The sequence below is a fragment of the Gallus gallus genome, chromosome 1 (genome assembly GCF_016699485.2).
Source record: "Gallus gallus isolate bGalGal1 chromosome 1, bGalGal1.mat.broiler.GRCg7b, whole genome shotgun sequence".
In the NCBI taxonomy this organism is placed as follows: Eukaryota; Metazoa; Chordata; class Aves; order Galliformes; family Phasianidae; genus Gallus; species Gallus gallus.
In genome coordinates this window covers 5192519-5211509 of record NC_052532.1, presented here as the reverse complement: position 1 = coordinate 5211509, position 18991 = coordinate 5192519, and the positions used below count along the sequence as shown (strand labels likewise).

Sequence of the window (18991 nt, the reverse complement as noted above, 5' to 3'; positions counted from 1 at the left end):
AAATTATAAAATACACTACGAAAACCACGAGGATGAAGCCCTGGCAGCACGGGACCCCAGAAGCATAATCATAGAATCATATACTCATAGAATGGCCTAGGTTGAAAAGGACCTCAAAGATCATCTAGTTTCAACCCCCATGCTGTAGGCCAGGTTGCCAACCACTAGACCAGGCTGCCCAGAGCCACATCCAGCCTAGGATAATATTTACAGGAGAATGGATGTTTGAAGGATCTGGATGGATGGTAACATCCTGGAGAAGCAGAGTGGTGTGAGACCCCTGGAAACATTGTCCTGTGCTTCTACTACAGTGTTCCACAGGTCCTCTTTTTGGGGCCTCCGTAGCACTGAATCACAAGGGACAGTGGAGACACAGCAGAAAACTGCCCTGAGAGGTGCATTACCTGAGCAGCAGAGGGACAGGAGATTCCTCCTTGCTAAACAGAAACAAACACATTTACCAGTAAGAACCTTTGAAATATAGAGTTTAGTCAGAACAAATCTGGGGAGATGTTCAGTGAAAGACACAACATGTCTAGAAAAAATTTAGCATGTTTCAACTCATGCAATTTTCAACAGGAGTTAGTGGTGAATATATGGAAGAAATTCATACATTAAAGTTTCCCACACACCCCACTGCTAGTGTTGACTACAGCCAGCTCATATGAATTGAAGCTTGATTTATCCTCAGTGCAAAGTCCTGTTTAAAATTCAGTAACGCATTTATTTACTGTCAAACACAACCTATTTCCCTAGCCTAAAGACTGCCTGAGAGGCCACAGATAGTTCTGCCTTGAAATGTGATATGGCAAAAGCCTGGGTGATTTTGGCCAGTCTCAATATTGTGATAACTGTTGGGAAGTAAAAGTCCTTCTCCATGAGCTGTGGGAAAACTGCGTGGATTATCACATGCATTTCCAGGCCCCTCATATCCATGTTTAGTGGGAGGGGTGCAGAGAAGAGCAGCGGAAGCTTTTAGGGCAGGCAAAATCTGCAAAAACATATAATCAGTTTGGTGAAGAAATGACTAATGTGTGAGCCAGCCCTACCCATTCTGCAAATGCCTGAAAGGTGTGAAAGCTGAGAAGAGAAAACTGGTGTATGTTGGAGGAGAAAAGAAGTAGAGGCAATATGTGGGGTGCTATCCTAAACGTTGCAATCCAGATCTAATCCCTTTTACATGAGGCAACAGAGATAATTTAGCCAAACGCACTCACTGTACGAGAGACCAAGATAAAGGGAACCAGAAACAAGATGAGATAGAAAAAGAAAATAAAATCCACATTTGGTTGAATGTTTTAATATTGCACAGCAAGAGCAACCCATGATGTTTCTGTTCCTGTTTATACAATATGTGTCTCACACCAATGAAAGCAGTTCAGATCTTTGGTTTCAGCTTTGGCAAACTCACAAAGCTCACAGCTTTGTGCTCCAGATATTGCTCAGAGCTTTGTGCTCCAGAGATTTCCACATCAGCCACCCTTCTCCAAGATGGTCCAAGTCTCTGCAAGGGGCTGGGGAGGACACAGAAAGAAAATAACTCCATCCCTGATAAATCTGTTATTCAGAAGTAGTTGACTTTATCTTGAAGGATAGTAACAGAAGATAGTAACATTTTCATATCATTCTGAGACAAAACTTGGTAGAGAATTGCTCCTCCCATGCATCTAGCCTGGGTTTTCATCCTGAGGTGCTTAATAGGTCTGGACAAAGCCAAGATTAGTGCAAAACTGAACAGAAGACAAGTAAATCCATGTTGTCAATTTCTGAACTCTCATCTCCCTTCCTTCTCTGCCCTGAATAGCAGATTTCTGATTACAGAGTGCACCAGTTGAAAATCCCTTTTTCTCTTGTAGTTTCTAACTCTATATACTGCCACGACTTGTTGTGGGGATGTGCTTGTTTGCTCCCTTGTGTATGTTTTCCCCTTTGCTTTTCACTTGTGGAAGAGTAGCAGAGGGCAAAAGTGAGCATGCACATCAACAACAAACAAGGGGTGCACAGAGGTCAACCCAGTGTCAGTCCCAGAGCCTGGTATGGAGATGCATAGGCAAGAGCCTGTAAAACCAGGACGGTGAAAAAAAGGATAGAGCAACTCTTTTTTTTGGGGGGGGGGGGGGGGGGGGGGGGGGGGGGGGGGGGGGGGGGGGGGGGGGGGGGGGGGGAGGGAAGGGGGAGGGGAGGAATGGCTGTTTTCTTTGGTTAGTATCCATTCCAAAAAAAAAAAAAAAAAAAGTTAATTCAAGTGGGATTTCAAACTACCGGAGAAACAAGGTGCTGGGTATGTTTAGGAGATTTGAGTTTATATGTGTGACATGGATGTCATTAAGAAAAATTATATCCTTGGGTAGAAAATGTTGCAGAGGACAGAAAGGGGATGTGGAAGAGGAGAAAGCTGCTAAGCTAAGAAAGGATGAGGTAATGATAACATAATTTCCTAAACTGGCTACTAATTAACCACAATTCTGGCACTTAGCACTGTGAACTGACTCCATCATAACACAGAAATCACTCTGTAACCTTAAAAAGGAAAAGAAAATAGAAAAAAGAAAATAGAAAAAAGAAAATAGAAAAAAGAAAAAAGAAAAGAAAAAAGCAGAAGCATATTTTTCAGTGATAATACTAGCCAAAGACAAGAAGAGCATTTTATGGCCTTACTTTTTTCTTCCATACTAGTGGGCAACAGGCCAAAAGTCCTTGTGCACACAGTAGACAGGCATGGACAGTTTTTTTTTTTGGTGTAAAGTACAACACTGGAGTATGCAACCAAAGAACAGTGAAAATTCTCTTTTGGTGCCTCCCTGTTAAAGCATAGAAATGAATAGAGCCCAGAGCAGCCTGTTTTGCAGTCATAAGGTATCGCTGAAGCCTGTGAACGAGAAGGCAGTAGGCCAAACACAAGCATCTTCTTCTGCTCAGCTCCCCCCAGCTTTGTGCTTTGAGTAACCTGCAGTAGTTAGGTACACTGAGGTTGGCATAAAGATCTCAGGAAGAAATATAGCAGTGGAAAAGATTGCCCAGAAAATTTGTGGGGTCACTTCTTTGGAGATCTTCAAAATACATCTGGGCATGATCCTGGGTACACTGCTCGGGGTGTCCCTGCTGGAACAGGTTCTGGACAAGATGGACCTAGGTGTGCCATCCAACCTCAGCCATTTTGTGGTTCTGTGATAATGTGAAAAAGAGTATGTCCTATAGTGACAGGAATTTCGGCTAAAGCACTTGTGGTCCCTGCCTCCTTCTCCTGCGTTTATACAAAACAGTCTTTCATTGGGAATGGCTATGTAAGGCAGAACAGGGAAAAGCTATACTGCTCAGTTAGCAAGTGTAACCCATAGCCTTTCTCTTCATTTCAGTGGAAAAGGGGTCCAGTCTTCATCCTGTCCCCCACATTATGTCCAGATGTAAAAAGGCATCTTTCTAAGGAATTACAGGAAAATTTGTCCAAGTTCTCCAGCATAATAAGGTGCAATGATACACATCTGCAATGAAAAGCAGGTGGTAGTTCAGAAACATCGAAGAGAATTGAAGAAGGTTTAAATGGCTCCTTATTTTGACAAAAGCACATAGAGCTCCAGGTATTGACTTCCAATAGCTGATGTGCCTGTTGGGGGAGGAGAGAAGATGTTACTCACAGCAGGGAAAAAGGGTTAGAGAAAAACAAACCTGTCAAGCATTTCTCCTTTAAGGATAGACTGCATATGTTGGCAGTACAGTATCGGTTGCTTCCAGTATAGAATCATAGAATCAAAGAATCTTAGAATCATTAAGGTTGGAAAAGACTACTAAGGTCATCTAGTCCAGCCATGAACCCATCCTCACCATGCCCACTAACCATGTCCCTCAGTGCCACATCTACTCTTTTCTTGAACACCTCCAGCAACAGAGACTCCACCATCTCTCTGGGCAGCCTGTGCCAATATCTCACCACTCCTTCTGAGAAGAAATTTTTCCTAAAATCCAACCTGAACAACAGCAGAGATGTCAAGCCATCAACGCTGAAGTGTTATCAGGGACATGATCATAGCTGCTACCTTCAGGAGACTGGGAAGCAAACTGCATGTGGGGTGTATACAGAAAAAGAAAAAGCTAGCATCCTAGACAGGAGCCAGGAAGGCAGTGTTATTATTATGGGGAGGGAGATCAGATATCTGGTCTTAGTGTTTTAATACAAAGAGAAAGAAGAAGACTCCAGTCAGTGGAAGAAGGTTGCTTCATGTACTGGGGATTTCTCTGTGCCCATGCTCTGCTCTCTGTCCATATCTCTCCACAGCAGTGCTGTGAGCAATGCTTTGCTAATGTGAGGAAAAAAGCCTCATAGCTAGGATGGGAGCTTTGGCCAAAAAGGAAAGGAGATGGAGGCTAATGAGAACATAAAGCCCACTTCTTTCCTCTCTCCTTGTAAACCTGCACCTGTGAGTCCCGGCTGCACTCACAGACAGGATTTTGACTGGGACTTTTCTCTTACATGAGCAAAAGCACTCATCTGGTTGGCATATTTAACAATGCACAGATAAAATCAGCCTCATGCAGTGGAAAGTCGACTGGCATTAGTGCATTTGAGTCCAAGTTAATAAACCCTGCCAGTCTTCACAGTTAAAATATTTCCTCCCCATCACTCAGCAGCACCTCAGAGCTGCAGAAGAGAGGGCACTGAGTTCTCTTCTGCAGCTCAGCTCTTCCAAACGGTTTCCAAATGCTGTTTTCTCCATCTAAGAGGTAAGCCATCACATGCAGTGCCCCGAGTATCCATTTCAAATTGTTCCTCATGTCACGCTCTTTGTACTTTTAGCATGAGCAAAATGAGAGATCACAGCTCACGAAGGGATTGTCAGAGCAACGGGCTCCCAGAAGGCAGAGCATGTAGTGCACTTATTGTATCAGCAGAAGACACACTTTTTGATTTCTCTTTTTTTGTTTTCTACTTTTATGAGTAGTGGAAAGAAAATTATTTCCATCCAGCAGTCCTCATGAGTGTCTTCTGTGACCTTTAGCATTGCCATCGTTTATAGACACTCAGATCCTCAGATGGTGTCAATAGTCACAGTCAACAAAATGACCTTCTCTCCTACTGCAGCTTCCACCCCCAGGCTCCACCTTGTCATACACTCCCACCATCAGTGCTTTCTGCGGCTGACTGCAGCCTGACACTTTCTCAGTCATTTCTAAAGAGCTGCTATACTTATTCCTATAAGCAATTCGTTAGGTTTGTTTTGTCTTGTTTTTAATAAGATGGAGTAAAAGTGTAATATAGCACTTCAGATTTTCTTCTTGCATTTCTTAGCTTGGAAAAGCAAAATTAAAAAAAAAAAAACAAAGAAAAATATTATGAACAGAAACCTCAGACATGTTCCCATGATGTAGGTAAGCAGAGGAGCGCTAATCAACCAAGGATTGCTCTCTGAAAACAAGTATGGAATTTCTGGCTCTGGAAAATACTGCATAATTTTGTGTCAGCTTTGGGTGTTCTTGCCCAAAAGAAGCCCCGACAAACCTCACACTCCGCAGCAGCTTCATTTCTTTGCCCCCGACCCATCTTTCTTCTCTGGATGGTAGACATTCATTTTCATCCTGGCATCTCCCTTCTGCCCCAGTGCCCCATCATGTTAGATGCAACCCACAACACAGCCAACACATCTTTGTTGAGGACGCAGCAAGGTATGACTTCAATGAACTCCTGGAATAGGCAGACAACCCTGAAACCCTGCTAAACAAGAGCTTGATGCACTTAGTGGGATTATTCTCATTATTTTGCGCTTAGAGATTCTAATTAAAATACAAATCCTGACTGAGCTGAGCACTGCTGTCATACAAACTCCAACAAATAAAAGCTATGATATTAGGTCCTGCTTTGTAATTGAAGGTTCTGCTGTGTTTTAGTAGGTCTTAGAGAAGTCAGCAGTCTTAGTCTCATCCTAAAAGGCAGAGGAGCACTTGTGTCCCTTCAAGGATCTGGATTCATTTTCAGAAATGGCTGAGGTGTTCAGGACTTACTGAGGTTAAACAACTCAAATGGAAAGCACTTTCATTTCAACATTCCTTTAAAAAAAAAAAAAAAAGAAAGAAAAGAAAAGAAAGGTCAGAATGATTTCCACTGAAGGTTTTCAGTAGAAAAAAGTTCCTTAACTTCCTTAACTTTCCTTAACGTCCCATTATACTGAGAGAGTATAACACTGAAGCAAAATCTGTGTCCCTTTCAAACATGAAATTTCCACTGGTAACAGTGGGGAAAAAAGCAGATTGCCACTTTGATGGGAAATACTCCAAGAACAGCTTGAAATAAACCCAGTAGGTTGATGGACATGACAGCTCTTTATTGGCCAACAGACCAATACTTTGGCCAGTAGGGACGAATGATGGCTATATGAGATCAGCAAAAGCATGAAAAAGTGTTTACCACTAACGTTCAACAGACAAAATAACCCAGAGCATTCTCATTCCCTCTTGAGCTTGTGGAAGAATTAAAATGCCTCTAATGCTGCTAAAAGCCACACGCATCTCCCCAGTCACCCATTAAACAGCAGGAAGCTGACAAAAGGCCACTCAGCCCTTCAGTAACACCTCGTTCATGGAATTTCCTTTCAGCAGGACTGTCCTCACTCTTGTTCTTTCACACCCACCACCCAGCTGATCCACAGCTCCCATGACATTTACCATGCGTCTTCCCTTGCACACTTCATGCCGGGACACTGTATCTTTCCCAGGGCCAAGTGAAATCTTCCTGCTTTTGGGGGCAATGAAGTCTCTCACCACCAAGTGCTGCTTGACTCTTTTCCTTCCCCAGGGAAGGGAAAGAAAGGAGTGAAAATGTTTCATCCAGCATCTTGCTTCATTTGAGGAAGGTGAGCCAGATGAGCAAGGGTCTCCAGCACTCATACCCAGTTTTTCTCTGTTTTTTCATCCTTCTAACTTCACTAAGACCTACCCAAACCAGCACAGCCCCCCTTAACACAGCAGGACCTAAAATCATGGCTTTTCTTGATCAGAGTTTCTATGTTAGCAATGCCTGGCTCAGTCAGGGCTTGTATTTTAATTAGAATCTCTAGTGGCAAAATAATACAAGAATAATCCCAGCAAGAGCCTTGCCTCTGGCATCCAGAGATAATACAGACATCTCAGGTGCTCTCTGGTCTGTATCCATTTATTATTATTTTTTATCTTGCAGCATCAGCTACATTTCCCTAAAGCTGAGAGAAAATAGCCCCACAAATAAGCATGATGAAATATTCTTGATGTCCTGAAGAGGGTATATGGTCATGGAAATGTAGAATCACTAAGGTTGTAGAAAAGACCACTAGGATATACCTGTCCAACCACCAACCCACCACTACCATTCCCACTAATCATGTCTCTCTGTGCCTTTCCTTTTCATGAATACCTCCAGGGACAGTGACCCTACCATCTCTCCAGGCAGCCTGTTAGAATGCTTCACAACCTTCTCTATGAAGAAGTTTTTTCTAGCATTCAACCTGAACCTCCCCTGCAATAGCTTGAAGCCATTACTTATTGTCCTGGTCATGGATCTGTATCTCACTGCCTACATTCAAGAAATTAATGTGCAGAGGAGCTCTGAAGGAGTTTTTCTGTTTGTGATCTGTGCCTGGACATAGGGATGAGTGATACATGGCAGTGGTGCCCTGATCTCCAAGGAATGGCCATTTATTTGGCCAGGACACAAATCAGCTTCTGTTCTCAGCTTTTTGCAGCAGGACCTGTGTCCAAGCTGGTTTTGTACAACACTGAGTACAGTGGAGTTTTGTCTACTAGTTTGGTCCATAGGAGACACCAGGATAGCACCAGTAATAATCAGTTATTGTCTGCTGCCCTGAAAGACCTACTGGGTTATTTAAGGTATACTGAGGCTCTTCCTGGGGCTGGTGTATTTAAGTACCACTCTTAAGGCATTTTAGCTTTTTGCACCCAAGAACATTTCTAAGTCATTTCAGTGGAGGTTGAAATCACATCTGCACTAAAGTTCAGTTGTAGATACACAACTGCATTTGACATCAAATCAGGAAATTACTCTTACACAAGGTTTTAAAGCATCTCTCAGTGTTATCAAAGCCATTTTGCTATGCACACAGAATTGTTTTCTTTTCTGATACCATAACGCCAAAAATAAGATCTGGATATGCTGATGGAAAAAGAAAGGAGGAAAATGCAACAATTAAATAGGAGTGCCAACAGACACACTTTAGGCAGTTGCAGTAAAGCTTTACCTCACTGGCTTAGGCCAATCCTCCCTGCCTGTAAACTAGTCAGGACTGTGGTTTAACAGTTTTGCAGAACCTGTGAGGTAAAGAGAAAGGGCAAGAGCCTCCTCCAGCATTCGTGCTGGTGGCCTTGTCCTGCTCTGTCTCTTTTTCTCTGATCTGCTAACAGGAGCTTTCTGTGGAAGAACAGAGAGGTATGAAAGTGAAGATGATTCACTGGTGCCTGTGCACTTACGTTATAACAAATGAAGCAGAAGGAACCTAATATAAAGTTCTGTGAAGTGAGGGTAAAAACCAACCCCAGGTGTTCTGTTTAAAACCACTTTCTTTTGGATATTTTGTACCTTGTGGAGGTCAGGAAATATTTCCTAGCTCCTACAGTGCAGCTTCTTCTAATGGATTTGTGCATGGAAATCACGGGTTTCTAGATACTTATGAAGTGCTGGCTGACTCTTAACTAAGCACGTTGCTTTCTTTGAAGCTGCCAAATTGCACTAAAAGTAGTTAAAGGCACAGGAAATGTTTCCTTTTTCCATTTAGGTGATTGCTGTCCTTGCCCCGGGGATGTTATATGAGCACGAGTGGGAGGGACCCAGATCCACAGGGTAGGAAAATGTTAAATAGCCCCAGAGCTGGTGAAGCATCCTGCCTCCCATTTCAGCCAGGCACCTCCTGTAATCTGTCAGCTGTCCACTGCCTGCTATGGACCAGCACCATTAGGAACATGAAAGAGGAAAACAAACATGCACAAAACCCAAGAAAACAAAGCAAACAGGATTCATGGTCTGGTGATTAAAAGGCAAATGCTGAGGAATCAGGAGAACTCACTTCTCTTGTAGGCCGTGTCTTTGTAAAGCTCTTTGGTTAGCATCTCCTCATTGTGCCTCAGTTTACTCAGCTATAGAAAGGGGATGATTACAGTGTATCACAAAATTGTAAAATCATTAAGGTTGGAAAAGACAACTAAGATGTTCATAGCCACAGCATCCCAGTTTGCCCCTTCCCTGGTTTTGTCACCAGTGTCAACAAACCTGACCCAACACTACTTCACACATTCAAGATACCATCATATCATGGTAACAGCAATGTGAACAAATGAAGACAACCTTGAAATGGTGTAAGAGTACCACGATCACTTCTCTCTTGATTAGAAATGCTGTTTTGGTTGTGTTTTTTTGCTCACACCCTCTAACCAAGTGAGATAATCAAAAACATTTGTTGAAGTCCTAACCTCAGCACAGTGTCAGCAAAATTAGTGACCCATCACCTTATTCTTACCTGCAACAGGTCTAGAAGCACCAGCAAATGTTCTATTTCTCCTTCAAGCACATTGTGACTTTCAAATTTAAACCTTGAGTATTTACGTTTCTCTGAATCTTTGGCCTTTCTAGAGCATTTTGTAAATTACAAAGATTTCTATGCCAAAAAAATGAATTGGTTTCATTACAGAGATCCCTCCTTTGGTGTGTTCAAAGCATTTCTCTCCTATCATTACTAAGCTGAGAATTATGGAGTCACATGTATTTTATCAGAAGAGGCATGCACCTTCTGTGCAAAACAGGAAATTTTTGTCAAGAACTTTAAAACCTTCACATTTCCAAAATAAACCTCTGAAAGTATTCCATCTAAAAAAAAAGAGTTTTCAGTTTTCCTTTTTTTTTTTTCTTTTCTTTTTTTACAATAGAAACACTTTTTTAATTAGAGGACATAGCAATAATAACTCAATTCCTGGAAAAATTCAATTACACTTATCACAATGGGAGCTGCAGAGCACTACCATTGTATAATGTACCTAACAATATATTAATGTCTGCCTTTATTCACTGCTTAGAATATTGCCTGCCCAAAGCAGAAGTCCAAATTGCCACTGAAAAATAGGTAGAGCTGAATTTTTTTCTTTACATTCTTACTGGGAAGACACCTGGACCTGGATTTATTCCATCTAAAAACATGAGCTTGTCTTCACTGCCCACAATTAAGTGCCAAGTGTCACTTGAGAAGCCCTGTGTCATATTTTCCAGCATCTGGAGATGGCTTAGATACTCAGAGTGTCTCAATAAGCTCAAAATTCCTATGCACTGGCAACTGAGACTTGGATGACTAGGAATATATTTTATCTCAATTGAGTTTATACATCTACTATGCTAAGGTACTTCCTAGAGTACTCCTATAGTCAACAGAGAAAGAAACAGACAAGTCAGGACCATTACACACAACAAAATGAGATACCTTTAGAATGGTGGAATACACTTTACAGAGGGAGCCAATAAAGCTATCTTTCTATTGTGATAAATCATGCAATCATAATTTGGCTTTGAAAAGTTATATGGAGATCATAGGTTCAACTCCTCAATCAAAGCAGAGTCATCACTGAACTTAAATAGTCTCATCTGATCAAGTTTTGGATATCTCTAAAGATGGACATTTCACAGCCTCATTGGATCTCTATTCCACTGTTTGACCACCTTCAAGGAGAAAAAAAAAAAAAAAAAAACTGATATCTTAGCAATTTCCTGCATCTGTTATCTTAAACCTTTTCCTGTGCAGCTCTGAGAAGGTTGTGGCTGTCGTCCCTGCATGTTCCCATAGCTGCATTAACTAGTGGTATAAGATAAGTGATGACTAGGACCCAGGACGCTCAGCCTCACCTTTTATGCTGTATATTCCAGTAGGAATTCCATCTTGGTCACCCTCCTCTGGATTTGTTCCAGTACATTAGTCCTATATTTGATATTTAATGTTAGAGGAGACAAATTCCCTTCCACCTATCCTCTTGGTGTATAACCAAAGGTTACGGCACTATAGGCATATTCTTACACTCACATAGAAAAAAGCACAGATCTCAATGATGAAGGAGTTTCTAAACAAGAGTTTAATTCAGAATACCAAATGTATTTTACTTTACACTCTTTTTCACAGCATATATTTTATGAACTCTTTGTAGATCTTTGTAGATGATGGTACTTAAGATCCCTTAAAAAGCTCATTTCCATTGTAGATGTCCTAGAATCTGTGATTATTAATGACTAAAAAGGAGAATTTGTAGGTATTGTAGGTTTACCTCATACTCTCAAAAATCTTCACAGCAAAGGCCTTGTAGACGTCACTTTATTATTAACATATAATCCTTTGCTCTGCTGGTAACAATCTAGTACCACACAGCTCTGAGGACAGAGGGACCACTGTTAAAACTCTATGAGAAATACAAAAGGCATGACTTTTTCTCAGAAAAGAAGAAAGAAGTAAACAAGCAGTGATGTAAATGTGTAGACTACCTTGCATGGAAAAGTGGAAGACTGTAAAAGAAAAGCATGCTTGGTAACTGTGTAGTCATTGAACTGCCAGTAAAAAACAATGGGAAAGGAGAAAAATAAAAAAAGGTGCTTTTACTAGAATGAAGTACTGGGTCTCTTTGCCCACCAAAAGAGTAATAATAGCCAATCTGGGAATGCTAAACTCTTTGAACTGTGTCTAAGTACCACCTCTGTTTACTTTAAGGAAGGAAACTGTCAGGTTCTGTTTGTTCATTGTGAGCCATCCACAATGTGAGCCCTTGTCGTGAGCCATCACAATTCACAACTAGTGAAATAGTGGAACATCAAGTATAGGAAACAAGAGGTTTATCATGGGATTAGACTTAGAGAGATAAAAGTCATCATGGATTTGCTCGGAACTTCTTGTTTGCTGTGAAACTTGACTACAGGAGGTGATGTGTCTGTTCTTTTACAGCTTTTTCTGGTTGAGGAGGGAGGGAAATTGGGTTAAAATAAAAACAGCTCATCTCTCCCTTATTTTGTCCTTCTCCATCATTTGGTACTTTGCAAAGGGGCTTTTTTTTTTTTTTTTTTTTTTTTTTTTTTTTTTTTTTTTTTTAAGGGATTGTGTTTCTACCTTGCAACAAATCCCAATCATGATTTTTATGGGCTAATTGCATTCCTGAACAGGTCATGAACTCTGGGCTGTTCTATTTCTATTCCTGATTTTAATTAAAAGTTAAAAAAAAATAGCTGAACTGATTCTTGTAAGATTTTATTCTTATTCTTGAAGTGCATGTTTTGAAGCCAGACATTTGCTGCTTTGGAGAATCATGTGTTTTACAAACCAACAGGCTCAACCTATTATCCAGTAACCTTGCACCAGAGTTTATTTATTTCTGGCAATAAGAAATAAAATTTAGAAAGAAAGCTGGTTTTAGAGGAGGTTTAACCTCTAAAGCACAGTGGCAAATTCTCTTGGGGATACCATCAGCAAGCTGGGTCATTCTTCTACTGTTCATTCATACCTTTTTCATTGAACTGTTACACTGTGGTCTGGTTACGTATGCAAAACTGGGAACACAGTTTTATGGCATGTATGTGGATCTCCAGTCAGTGCTTGTACAGTAACTCAGATGCTTGCAGGAAGCTCTGGACTATGCAGGCACCTAGGTGAGGTGTGGGATATATCTGGTCTTATTTCATGCTTGCATCTACATTTGAGCTGGCTATATAAGACTATTTACAGCTATAAGGGACAAATTAGTGCTTCAGGAAGGAGAATTAAGATGATATGACCTGAGTTCCTTCTCTGGGGTCTGATACAGCGTGATTCACAAATGAAGGATGGGTCTGGAAAGCTGATCTGTCATATAAGCTGTTTGTTCAACCACCAACATATGTAGAAACCTCTATTTCACATCCCATCAACAGAGGATGCTTAGTACTTACTGAGAGCATTCTGATACAGGATGCCTGTTACAGTGAAATTCTGGAGCAAGATCTTCAAAATGAAGATAATGAAGAAAGAAAAAATAAATAAAAGCTTTCTCATATTGTGTACTGGTAAATATTAAAGTAATCTCCTCTTAGTCTCTACTGACCCTCATCTATTTACTACCAAGATATACAAGTTATTGTTTTCTACTTTATAGATGAACACAACTGGTCAAATTATTCCACAGGGAATCAATGAAGGTAGCAAAGGACCGTAAGTCCCTCCTATTCTTTCTCTGCACCCTCTGTATCATTCCCAAAACTACTGCTCATGGTATTAGAGAATAAATTTTAAAGCACCAATGGGAGGGACACAAAAAGGACTGAAGTGATTTCTCATTCCATGATCTGTTTGAGTGGAATTAGTGTGGAATAGGATGGGGGTAAACACCTTGTATAAAGGAGTGCAGTAGCTTCTCTCTCTTTGCTACTGAAATACAGGGGAAACAGGATGCTCCAACAGAATTCTGCTAAATATTGACCTAGATATCTAGCACAAATACTGTGGCCTCACTAACTAGTCTATATTCAGAGACCTGTGAAAGACTCTGAAGGAGAAGGCTGTCTCAAGTCCTTGTCAAAGCACACAGAAGTTCTCTGCCTGATAATAAATGTCTTTTAACCCTTTTGCAAAACCAAAACAAACCAGGACTAGACACTCACATAAATCATTACCAGTCAATTATTTCCTTCCAATTCTGAAAACAAAAGGAGAAAAATGTTACAGATATAGCATTGACAAAGCAATGAATTAAAGACATATGCAATAAAACAACTGATCCAAAGCCAATTTGATCTTTAGATGGCCAAATTACATGAAAGGGATCATTATGATTTCAGGCAAGGTAGGTAAGAGAGACAATTCAACAAGCCTCACTATTCAAGCAGCTTGTGCACACCAGCAGCACTTTTTAGAAAGAGTAACTGTTACATGTCTAGTAGCACAGCTAGCAGTACAGATCTCCATTTTCTGAGAAATATGAAGATTACTTTCTGAATTTCTCCTCATATATGACAAAATGCAAAACATATCACAACAGCTGCACCTTATTTACATTCTAGTTTGTGCTGCAATGGAGAATTGATACTGAGAGAAAAGCAATCAGCATTTCTTAAAACCTATTTTTTCAATTATTGGCTTGTTTTGGTTTTTGTTTTCTGAGTTCTTTGCTTTTTTTCTACTCCAGAGAATGATCAGGTGAATAAATTACTTAAGAATAGCCTAAGAGTTTGAGAGAGCATTAATGACATTGTCTGTCTTATCAGCTCCAAATCAGTGACTTCCAATTATTTTAGAATTGTCTAAAACAAGTTCTTCTTGTAATTTTTATTTCCCAAATTATCTTTTGAAAAGCAACTGGGTGGCCAAGGGAAGGGTCCTATATCCTACAGATTGACGAGCGACATCCTAGCAGATAATCTCTGGTTTGAATTCATAGACTCTCTCCCATGCTGGAAAAAAGCTGCACTGCCAGTCCCATCACATGTCCCCAGCAAGGTACCTCGTCATGGACAGTCTGGTCTTGTCTTCTGCCTTGGAATTTTCTCCTGATAATAATAACTCTCACCATTTGCCCTTCTTGCTCAAGAGCATGTATTTCACCTGGCTGTCACAGAAAACGGACCTAACCCTCCAACATCACACAAAAAATCATTCTATTCTGAAAATTTCTCTACCACAAAGACTTGTGAATGCAGGTGACACAGCATACCTGAAAACCACCATTCCTCTAGCTCCCAGCAACACTGAGGAAGCCTTCCAGGGGTGAAATTTAGATAGAAATACCTATGTTAAGTAGATTATTTCCAGCCAAATATTCAACATATTCAGGTCATACCTGTCTGCTTCGGGGAAAGAAATTGTCCTGAAAGTAGAAGGGGGTGGAGGGTAGCCAGGAGAGAGAACAAAAAGAAAACAAACTCATCTGCTGAATCAAAAGCCAAAGACGGGCCTGGTTCTTTCCTTCAGAGGCCTGAAAGAGAATGAAGGGAAAGTCTGAGACTTCCTGCCTTTGTAATGAGTTTACTAATTAAATGTTAATTTAGGCCTCAACTGACCAACATTTAAATGAGGCCTTGGAGCCAGGAATCAGGCTATTGTAGTCGGATTGTTTATACGGACAGGAAAATGGCTTTCTAAACATCAGATTCCTGCACACTGGCCAAGTGCTGGAGGAAGCCCCACGTGTAGTGGCAGTGGTAGTGGGTGCGTCATGGGCAGCACTGCTGGGGCAAGGCCGGAGAGCTACTTGCTCAAGCAATTATAAGCACTCTTGGATGCTTCTGGCTTCCTCCTTTTTCCTACAATCAGGTGGCTTCTATAGGCACCTGAAATGAGAATGGTTGTCACAAGAACACTTCAATGGGCAAGCACTGCCAAGACTGCCAAAGGGGGCACTTCTCTAATGTAGACAGGAGGTTCCCCACCTCATAAGTCGTGGGTGGTGATTAGAGGATATTTGTGCCTTATACTTAGATTAGAAGTGGTTTGTGGCAGGAACTCTCTTTTTTTTTTAATCTACATTTAGTGTAGAAAGCAGCAATATGGGACTGTGTTTCCTGGCTGGCACTCATACTTCCAACAACTGCAAAATAAATACAAAAGGGATTAAGCCCTTCACACCGCTTCCCTCTTTACTCTTTCTGATGACATCCACATATTCAGACAGACTGGCTATTGAAACTACGTTACACTCTGTAAATAACTCTATGGTTGGAGTCGAGTTCCTGCCTTTAGGATGTTTAGGAAAGGTATAAATCCATGAGTCTAGTTAGTTTCCTCAATACTTATCTACCAACCTTTTTTTCTTCATTTCCTCTGACAGCCTGAAGATCTTTTTTCACACCTATCATTCACATCACCTGCTGCTTCTCATCCAAAACTCTCCTGTTCATTAGAACAATGTTCATGGTTCAGTCCTCAACCCACTTGGATCAGCTGCTCAGCCTCTACTGTTCCTTCTGGTTTGGCTTTGAACACAACTTAAAATCTGATGCAAAATACATTAAGCATCTTATTAGTGGCTAATTTTAGCTTCAAAACTGTATGCTAGATAGTTTTTGAAGAATTCACGTTAGTCTATTTATGTGGACTTGCATTGCTCTAAAAGCATTTCAGCACAGTAGCATGATGTGACGACACAAAAATATGTTTGGATTGTTATAAGCCTGGGAATTACAATGTATTGTTTTCAACTACATTGATTAAAATCTACCACACCACCTTAGGCCTGGTGACTGCAGTACTAATCTCCACCAACGGTGACAAATTTGGCCTGGTAAATTCTAGTTAAACTTTCATCCTCCTACGGATCTCCCTTTTATGTGTGCATTTAAGTTGCACCTTCTTATTGTTGATAGTTTAGATTTGAAAATGCATTTGACCATTATATTGCAAGAGGAAAGAAAGAAATACTCACTTGATTTACCAATTAGCCCTCTATTTTATTTTAGAAATTGATGTCAGGGAAGTGAAGTGATAGCCTAAGCCATGCTGAAAGGTTCTATTAGTTTTGGGATAGCCACAGTGTTAAGCAATTCCAGCTTACCTGGGAAAGGTCAGATGAGTCCTAGTGATAAGGCACACAGCTGAATGTAGTGCTTTATTGTGGAACAGCTTCAAGCTCTATTATCCAGCAGTGACTTAAACTGGTAAACTGGGTTCCTATCAAGTCCAAATTAAGCTCTTGTACAGAAGAGTCTCATTGGATTTCAAATACTGAGAACTGTAGCCGAACCAAGCTTCGTGTAGTGTCTCCTCCTCCACAAGAAAAAATAATAATAAATTCAAGGTTTGACAAATTTGTTTTTTTTTAATTATTTTATTATTATTATAGATTAACAGTGAAGATTCAAAGCATCTATAGTATCAGAATACAAGGAACCAAATGCCTCTGCTTTTCTGAAATCCCAAGAGTCCATAACACAGCAGAAAGCATGACTTGGCTCTGTATCAATGGAGTTCCTGTGATACCACACCCTGAACTCCTGTTTTATAAGGCCACTTTTTTTATTGTTAGAATTGTAACCTGTTTAAAGCAGTTCCTCTTGATTATTTTGCTCAGGTATATTCCAGTTTTGCATGAAGACACTCTGAACAGTATTTGCTGTAATATGATCTAGTCGTAGTGTTGGCCAAATTCTCTGCTGGGATCAATCAATATGGCATTACTGATGCCAAGGAAGTAATTTACAGGGATTACTGAGTGTCTACTCCCTTGTATTCAAGAAAACTTTGCTACTAGTGAAGGAGCCATTTCCTATTTCCTCCCTGTTTAAAGTAAAACACTGACTTCAGTGCAGTAACTTTTGGCTAAACTACCAGATTAACTCCATCAGATGAACTGAACCATATGCATTTCTACATATCTATTTTCCTGCAAAAAGAAGTGGCTTATGCTTTTTCTTCAGTGATAAATCTCATAGGAGTTTGTAAAAGAACAGGATCACAGGGCAGCCAAGAATGTTCATTGCCCATACCACGCAGATGAGCCACTGACCTGCTAGGGTCCAAACAGATCCCCCTAGGACACTGAAGTGAAGCATCTGAGTGTGGTAAAGCATGTTCAGACTTTGTCTCTCATGAAAGTGATGGGTGGAGGTGACAATGTCTTAACTAGCTGTGGTTAGAGCTGCAAAATGTTCTGCTAGTCTTTGGTGGCAGATGTGCTGAAGGGATGAGTTAAGAAGTGCAAACTGCAGCAACAGCTCTCTTAGTCTGTTGTTCTTGTTGTTACTAAATGGCTATTCCTTTCAATTGTTTTTAATTTGATAGTTTTGGGGGTAGAAAAAGAGGGATAAAAATGACCATCAAGAAATGTGTACTTAATATACCCGAATCCAGTAAATATGATTTTGTGTAAATATTTACTATCTGGATTGCTTGGAAATTGATTCTTCTTGTGCTACATACATGTAAATCTTGGTTTTCATAAATAAGTCTATCCATTTCACCCAAATCAGTACAAAACCCTGACAGAGGTATACAGTGAGAAAAAAAGGAGTATCTAGCATTTAATGGGTTTCCTAGTGTCTCTTGATATCCCAGCCCATCTTTCCTGAGTGAAGTCTTGGGCCAGGTACCACACATCCTTGACTGGTGAGCTGGTTTCATTAGTTGCTTGCATTTAATTGATGTAGCTAAGACGTCACACACGACAGTCACTCCTGTATGGTTTCTAACCCATATACTTCTGCCTTATGTGTAAGTAGAAGTTATCATTGAGCTCTGGTACAGGTTGTGCCAAAGGAGTAAGAGCTCTTGGGTAGTGAAAATACACTGAATTTTCCTTCCTAGTCTGTCTTTTGGCTTCATAAAGATGAACACAACCAAAACAAAGCAAGCTATAGCTCAGAAACTTGGTGGAAGAATAAATGAATTTCAGTGCTCACTCAAGCATTTCTGCATGGGTCTTGACTGATTCACTCATCTTTTCATCCATGAAGGCTGGTGGATGAGAGAAGATATCCTTCTAAATGAAGATCGCAGAGCAGTCTCCCATAATTGTGTCCTACAGAACTTAGCCATTTCCAACCAAAATCATTAAATCAAGTGTAACTGCAAATAAGTAAACAGTTATCTCAGGACCCTTAATCTCTGGGGAAGGAGATGTTGGCAAAGTGCCAAATATATGTCACCTCCAAAGCAGGAATCTTTCCTCCAGCAAGTGTAACCTTACAGAAAGACACTTCAGTTTGTAGATGCACTAATTTGTACTCACACTGCCCACTATCAGGGGACATCATGAGAAAGATATGAAAATTTTCACAGTAGCCACCAGTGAAATATTCTACGACTCCTGCTTTGCTTCCCCACACATTTTCCTTCTTGGTAAAAGATGGAAGAAATAATTCTTTATTAGATCTTTTTGCTACACAGAAGAACAAGTTTGGACTCACCAAATGATTTTGGGAAATTCTGCTCACTTTCATCAAATCATTCTAGTAAGACCAAAAAAACTCAAAAGAAATGAATAGAAAAATAAATTTCGTTTTTGGTTCTTTTTTTTTTTTTTTTTTTTTTTTTGG

The 18991-nt window shown here is 40.4% G+C and overlaps 1 long non-coding RNA gene across 1 annotated transcript; it reads right to left on the bottom strand.

The window, feature by feature from the left end:
• Positions 1-7098: 7098 nt before the first annotated feature.
• Positions 7099-15035, bottom strand: LOC121107884. Its single transcript, XR_005842278.2, has 3 exons — positions 14803-15035; positions 13628-13662; positions 7099-12971 (listed from the first exon to the last, which is right to left on the bottom strand). It is a non-coding gene; the product is annotated as an uncharacterized LOC121107884 (long non-coding RNA).
• Positions 15036-18991: the final 3956 nt, after the last annotated feature.